This window comes from Mus pahari, chromosome 5 (assembly GCF_900095145.1).
Source record: "Mus pahari chromosome 5, PAHARI_EIJ_v1.1, whole genome shotgun sequence".
NCBI classification, from domain to species: domain Eukaryota; kingdom Metazoa; phylum Chordata; class Mammalia; order Rodentia; family Muridae; genus Mus; species Mus pahari.
The window spans coordinates 115335910-115343957 of NC_034594.1; the positions used below are offsets into that span (position 1 = coordinate 115335910).

Sequence of the window (8048 nt, forward strand, 5' to 3'; positions counted from 1 at the left end):
TCTCCAGACAAGCATGGGGAGCCCCAGGCTGAGTGCTGATGGAGAGACCCAACTCTTCACAACAGCACAGCAACTGACAGGCAATACTGACAAGTGGGTGCAGGACAAAGTTATGCTAGAAGGGCATTTTGTTAAAGGAAACATAGGAGCCTAGGCTTTAGAGGGTTTGAAGAGGCAGGGACTGGATGAAAGCAAAGAGGATCCTTGACACTCTGGAGTCAGGAAGGGGATGGACAGAAGGCACCACCAGGGCTATAGGAAGTTCAATTGATCCCAGAACCCCCAGTTTCCACTTCCTGCCCAGCCAAGGCCCTACTTATTACCCCAAGTGACCACCCTTGTACATAGGGGTGTTCAGAGGAAGCGGCTGGTCTTCATGTAATCATAAAATCTTCTTCAGTCCCTCAAAGCAGGCCACAACGTCCTTCAGGTTTAGGAAGGCATCCAGGCACCTGGGTTCAAGTATAGGGTGCAGGGCCAGGATATTGTAAGCAAGGAAATCTACAAAAGTAATCTTTTCACTAACAAACCATGTCTGCTTGTCCAGGAACTGTGAGGAGAGCTGGTCCAAGTATTCAGCCTTCAGTTTCTGAAATTCTGGGCTGTAACAGAATCTAGCCAGTTGATTGGAGACATCCATAGCCTAGTTCTATAGAATGTCCACACGAATCTTCTCTTCTTCTGTCTCCCCACACAGGTTGTGCTTTCAGGCAGTATAGCGCAGGATGGCATTGCTCTGGGTGATCTTGTGTGACCCATCAATTATGTAAGGCATATTGAGAAATTACAGGCCCAGTTTGAATTCACTCAGCCACTGGCTTCTGTCATAGTCAGGAGGGTCTCCCATGGTGTACCTTTCACATAGCTTGAATCTGTGTATTCCAGGAACAGCTGAATAGTGTGAACCAGCCAATGGATGTCCCAGTAACACACTGTCATAGGCATGATGCTGGTGCCTGAAACTGAGTCTACCGGCCTGGGTGTGAGCAGCTTTTTAACTTCAAATTTTAAGAACTAAAATATAATAAAGTTCAATTAGAAAGTATAGCTCTAAAATAAAATCTGATAATTATTAATTTATTGCCTATAAGTTACTGCTTTTATTATTTACTTATTATATGTTCTTCATGGATAATTCTTCCAAGTCTGAGTGATGAGAAAATGTTACCTTATGGGGAAAAAATAAAGATAATTAAAAAAAGACCTTAGTATTCAAAAACCTCTTATGGCTATGGAAAAATAAAACATAAACTTGTTTAAAGAATTCTATATAAATTAAATCAAGTTTAAAATAAAGAGTATAACAGCCCATGCATTAAAGGGGGACAGAGGTGGGGGGAGGGGTATGGGAAACTTTCGGGATAGCATTTGAAATGTAAATAAAGAAAATAATAATAATAAAAAAAAAAAAAAGTATCTGCTTAAGTCTATGCACAGGAGATGATGTGGCATACCAGAAAGAACCACGTTAGCAATGATCTCCTTGGGTAATTATCTCAAGATTCTTGTTTCATTTCAAATAATAAATAGTTCTGACTATCTAAGTCTTCTAAAGTTTTCCTTAGAGCATCTCACTTAGAAGAGACCTTGTAGTCTGCTGCAATTATAGAATCCCTGGGAGCTGTTCTTCGGAGCTGGCAGGACAGCTCCCACAGGCAGTCAGGCAGAATCAGCAGAGGGCCACCTACTGCTAAGCACTACATCAAAAAGTGACAAAGTGAAACAATTTTTTTCCTTATTCTTACATTTTCTGCTACACAGATAAGGACAATACCAGTTGCTGGTTATTTCTCTCCATTTGTAGAGATAAAACATTAAAAATATGATTAGACCAGATACTGTTTTAGACAGATCAAATCTCTTTAAACCACCCTGAGTATTTGATTATACAACATTAAATTGTCCACATAACTATGCACCATTACATCATTTGTTTTACTTTATTTGTTACTTCCAATGTTGAGAGGGGCTTAGATATTATTGTATGAATGTCAGTAATGCATAAACTTAATAGGTTGTAGAATGAGTAGTAGCTGCTATTCTCAAGGATTTACATATTGCTTTGAATTTTAATCATGCAGATTAGCTAATGCTTAACTCTAATATAATATATATGTGTGATTCAGACACATATTTATCATTTCTACAAAATTAATGTGCTAATTTTATAAGAAAAATTGTGAAATATTATTCAACATTTTCTAAGTGAGAGTAAAACTATGCTCAGTATTATTATGTAAAGCTAATTCAGATGCAATTTTTGTAGAAATATCCCTGACACAATAAATGAGCTTATTTACACACATAATAGCATGCTAATATATGCAATATTCAGACTTTGATTTACTGGTATTAGTGCTGTTTTATAACAAAACATACTTAGAAAAAAATTTATTGTGCTTCATTTGACTACTATTTTCATGTTAAATTTGTCTTAGAGCTACTTGGTGTACAATGCACTTTTAGCTTAACTCAAGGAGACAATATGAACATTTATATAATTTTCACAAAATAATGAATTCAAAATAGTCTTGAAGTAGAAATTATTATGTAGCTTTACTATGAACTAGCCAGTCTACATCACATCATGATTTCAAGATGCAAACCCCTGCTTAAAATTGGAAATGAGAGCTTATTCACTAATTTTATTCTACAAAATATGCTCAATACATAGTCTGAAATTTAAAGATTTTTCAAATATTATATTATGAATTCAAAGTAGCCTGTGCTTAGAAATATTTTATAGCTTCTGTTTTGTACTGAACTTGTTAGAATATTAAGTTTTAGTTTCAAATATTTATGTCTTTCAACTTTTGGAGAATATAAGCCATGTATAAAATGAAATATGAAAAATATAAATCAATATGTTATTACATTGGATACTTAATTGGAAATATATTCATATTTTTGGCTGCATTTATAGTATAGTAGTATATTTTTATAATGATTATACTTAGAACTAACACATTGTCTATTTAAGAAGAAAGGATGATTTAGTATCATCTACTGGACCAAAGTTCAGAAAATTCTGATGAAGTACCCATGAACATAGAAGCCATGATCATAATGAAAGCCATTTCCTCAGGTTTTTTCTTTTTGCTTGTTTGGATAACTGGGCTCTAGCTGTGTACTCTCTATGCTCAAGTATTTTCATGTCTCCATGTTTACCTATAACTTCCAGATGTATATCTGCTTACTTGATTCATTTATATTTTCAAATAATCATTCAATTATCTTTGATTACAGAAAAATTATTGCATCTGTATCCAGCTCAGCTCAAAGCTAATTTTTAATTGCACAGCCTCTCTAAAGAAAGGTAGCAGAGATGCAGTAATCTACAAGGAAATATGGCTTAGCTCCCTGTTTTTTCTGTTGTAATATTTGTTTACAAAATCCCACCAACTTCTCTATGAATGCCACATCTCTGGAAGGAATCAAAGATTATTGCTGTTCTTTAAAAATTAGCAGCTTTCTGCATTTACATATACTGATCATCATTTCTGTCAATAATGGCCACTAAAACCTATTGCTGATGACAAGATGTGCTTGCTAACAGGTACCTAGTATGGTTGTCCCCAGAGAGGCCCTGCCAGCACCTGACTAATATGGATGCAAATGTTCACAGCCAACAATCAAATGGAACCTTGGAAACCCAGTGGAAGAGCTAGGAAAAGGACTGAAGTAAATGAAAAAGATTGCAACCCCATAGAAAGAACAATATAAACTTACTGGACCACTCAGAGCTCACAGGGTCTAAACCATCATCCAAAGATTACACACGGAGGGATCTACGGATTTAGGTACATATGTAGCAGAGGGTGGCCTTATTTGATATTAATTAGAGGGAGGCCCTTGGTCCTGTGGCAATTTGATGCTCCAGAATAGGGAGGTACTAAAGTGGTAAGGCAGGTATGGGTAAGTGTGTGGAGGAACACCCTCATAAAGTCAAAGGTGTTGGGGATAGAATGGGTGGCTTGAGGAGAGAAAAGTGGGAAGAGGGACAATATTTGAAATGTAAACCAAGCAGATACCCCAGAGATCTCAAGGACTAATCCACCAACAAAATAATACCCATGGTTCCAGCTGCAGATGTAGCAGAGGATAGCCTTATCTGGCATTAATGTGAGGAGAGGTCTTAGGCTTGATGCACCTAGTATAGGAGAATGCCAGGATGGTGAGGCAGGAGAGTATGTGTAGGTGGGGGAGCACCCTCACAGAAGCAGCATGGAGGAGGGTGAAATGGGATTTGGGGAGTGGAAACTGGGAAGTGGGAAGCATTTGAAATGTAAATAACTAATAAAAAATTTAAAAAAGAAATTAAAAAAGAAATGTAAATAAATAAAATAATCAATAAAAAAAGAATTGTATCCCAGCTTAAAAAATATTGGGCATTTTCAGATCAATGGATTAATGGATCAAAGCAACCCATCGTGAGAGTTCTAATTCAATGCTTCGGGAACATATGTATAGAAATATACAAAAGGAAAACAATGGGAAGTTTAGGAATCTACCAATTATATATCAGTAAAACAAAGCAGAGAATTGTGACAATCCTCCAGCCCTGTTACGTATACTTATTATTTCTTTAATTGTAAACGCAGATTGTATATCATTCAACATTGTAATTTTTTAATATTTATAGGTAAGTTAATTTATCATGCACGCATACACACGCACACACACACACACACACACACACACACACACACACACACACACACACACACTATTATGATAGTTCTCCCTATAGTGGGACTGATGAATGAAGTAATTTGTTTTTACTTACATTTTTTATTTTATTATGTGCCATCCACACTAATTTTAATTTCCAAAGTGAGCCTGGTAATTGTCATTTCCACTAATTTCAGTAATTCATATTTATCTACATAATTATTCATACTTAATTTAAAAAAATCTTAACAGTCATTCTGGTAATTTTTGGAGGGGGTATATTTTATTTATTTACATTTCAAATGTTATACCCTTTCCCAGTTTCCCCTTTGGAAACCATCTATCCCATCCTCCCCTTCCCCTCCTTCTATGAGGGTACACCCCAACCACCCAACCACTCCTGCTTCCCTACTCTGGAATTCACCTACACTAGGGCATTGGGCCTTCACTGAACCAAGGTCCTCTTCTCTCATTGATGTCCCACAAGGCCATCCTCTGCTACATATGCAGTTGGAGCCATGGGCCCCTTCATGTATACTCTTTGGTTGGTGGTTTACAACCTGGGAGCTCTGGGGGAGGGTCTGGTTGATTGATATTGTTGTTCATATTATGCAGTTGCAAACACCTTCAGCTACTTCATTCATTTTCTAACTCCTTCATTGGGTACCATGTGCTCAGTCCAATGGTTGGCTATGAGCATCCACCTCTGTGTTTCTCAGGTTATAGCAGAGACTCTAAGGAGACAGCTATATCAGGCTCCTGTCAGCAAGCACTTCTTCGCATCCCCAATAGTGTCTGGCTTTGGTGTCTGTATATGGGATGGAATCCCAGGTTGGGTAGTATCTGAATGGTCTTTCCTTTAGTCTCTGCTCCACACTATTTCTCTATATTTCCTGTATACAGGAACAATTCTGGGTTAAAAATTTGGATATGAGTGGGTGGTCCCGTACCACAACCATTGGTCTTATCTAACCTCTAAATATGGTCTCTACAGGTTCTTCCTCCCTTTTGTTGGGCATTTCAGCTAATGTCATCCCCGTTGTGTCATGGAAGACTCTTGCTTTCCTGGCATCTGGGACGTGTTAGTGGCTACTCCCTATTCCCCACCCCCCATTGCTACACACCTATGTTCAAATTCCTGACACTCTGTATGTCATCCCAGTCACCTCTCATACCTGATCCTGTCTCCCCTTTTCACCATCTCACTCCTCACACCTTCTACCTGGGAATATTTTCTTCAGTCCTTCTAAGGACCGAAAGACCAATACTTGGGTTTTGCTTTTTCTTGAGCTTCATATGGCCTGTGAATTTTATCTTTGGTATTCCAAGTTTTGGGGCTAATATCAACTTATCAGTGAGTGCATATCAGGTGTGTTCTTAATTCTTCTACCTCACTCAGGATGATATTTTCTAGTTCCATTCACTTGTATAAGAGTTTCATGAAGTCATCGTTTTTAATAGCTGAGTAGTACTTCATTGTGTAAATGTACCACATTTTCTGTATCCATTCCTCTGTTGAAGGACATTTGGGTTCCTTCTAGCTTCTGGTTATTATAAATAAGGCTCCTATGAACATAGTGAAGCATGTGTCCTTGTTATATGTTGGAGAATCTTTTGAGTATATGCCCAGGAGAGTCCTTAGGTATTACTTTGTCTACTTTTCTGATGAACTGCCAAAATGATTTCCAGAGTGGTTGTACCTGATTGTAATCCCACCAGCAATGGAGGAGTGTTCCTCTTTCTCCACATTCTTGCCAGCATCTCTTGTTACTTGGGTTTTTGATCTTAGCCATTTTGGCTGCTATGAGGTGGAATCTCAGCTTTGTATTGATTTGCATTTCCCTGATGACTACGTATGTTGAGCATTTTTTAGATGCTTCTTGGCCATTCAATATTCCTCAGTTAAGAATTCTTTGTTTGGCTTGGTACCCCATTTTTAATAGAGTTATTTGGTTATCTGGAGTCTAACTACTTGAGTTCTTTGTATTAGCCCACTATTGGATATAGGATTGGTAAATATCTTTTCCCAATGTGTTGGTTGCCATTTTATCCTATTGACAGTTTTCTTTGCCTTATAAAAGCTTTACAATTTTGTGATTTCCCATTTGTCGATGGTTGATCTTTGAGCACAAACCATTGGTATTCTGTTCAGGAAAATTTCCCCACATTTTTGAGACTCTTATCCACTTTTTCTTCTATTGGGTTCAGTTTATCCAGTTTTATGTAGAGGTCCTTGATTCACTTGGACTTCAGCTTTGTAAAAGGAGATAAAATGGTTAGATTTGCATTCTTCCACAAGCTGACCTCTAGTTGAATCAGCAACAGCTTTTGAAAATGCTGTCTTTTTTTCCACTGGATGGTTTTAGCTCCTTTGTCAAGATCATGTGACCATATGTGTAGGGATTCATTTCCGGGTCTTTAATTCTATTCCAATGATCTACCTGCCTGTCTCTGAACCAATACCATGCAGTTTTTGTTTTTGTTTCTGTTTTTGTTTTCGTTTTTTTCACTAATGCTCTATAATGCAGCTTAAGGTCAGGGATGGCAATTCCCCCAGAAGTTCTTTTATTGTTAAAAATAGTTTTACTATCCTGTGTTTTTTGTTATTCTAAATGAATTTGCAAACTGCCATTTCTCCCTCTATAAAGAATTGAGTTGGAATTTTGATGAGAATTGCATTGAATCTGTAGACTGCTTTCAGGGCAAGATGGCCACTTTTACTATATTAATCCTGCCAATTCATGAGCATGGGAGATCTGTCCATCTTCTGAGAACTTCTTTGATTTCTTGCTTCAGAGACTTGAAGTTTTTGTCATATAGATATTTCATTTGCTTAGTTAGTGTCACTCCAAGGTATTTTATATTACTTGTGACTATAGTGAAGGGTGTCATTCCCCTAATTACTTTCTCAGTCTCTTTATTCTTTGAGTAGAGAAAGGTTACTGATTTTTTTTTTGAGATAATATTATATCCAGCCACTTCATTGAAGTTTTTTGTTTTTTATTTTTGTTTTTGTTTTTGTTTTGTTTTGTTTTGTTCTGTTGTTTTATTTCTCAGGCTTAGAAATTCCCTGGTGGAACTTTTGGGGTAACTGAACTATACTATCATATCTACAAATAGTGATATTTTGACTTATTTTCGAATTTTTATCCCTTTGTCCTCCATTTGTCATGTAATTTCTCTGACTAGGATTTCAAGTACTATATTAAAGTGGTAGGGAGAGAGTGGGCAGCCTTGTCTAGTCCCTGATTTTAGGGGATTGCTTCACGTGTTTCTCCAGTTAGTTTGAAGTTGGCTACTGGTTTTCTGTATATTACTTTTACTATGTTTTGGGATCGGCCTTGAATTCATGATATTTCCAAGACTTTTGCCACGAA

General features: G+C 37.1%; 1 pseudogene; it reads right to left on the reverse strand.

Annotated features, from left to right (window-relative positions):
- Positions 1-354: 354 nt before the first annotated feature.
- Positions 355-945, reverse strand: LOC110322375 (annotated as a pseudogene).
- Positions 946-8048: the final 7103 nt, after the last annotated feature.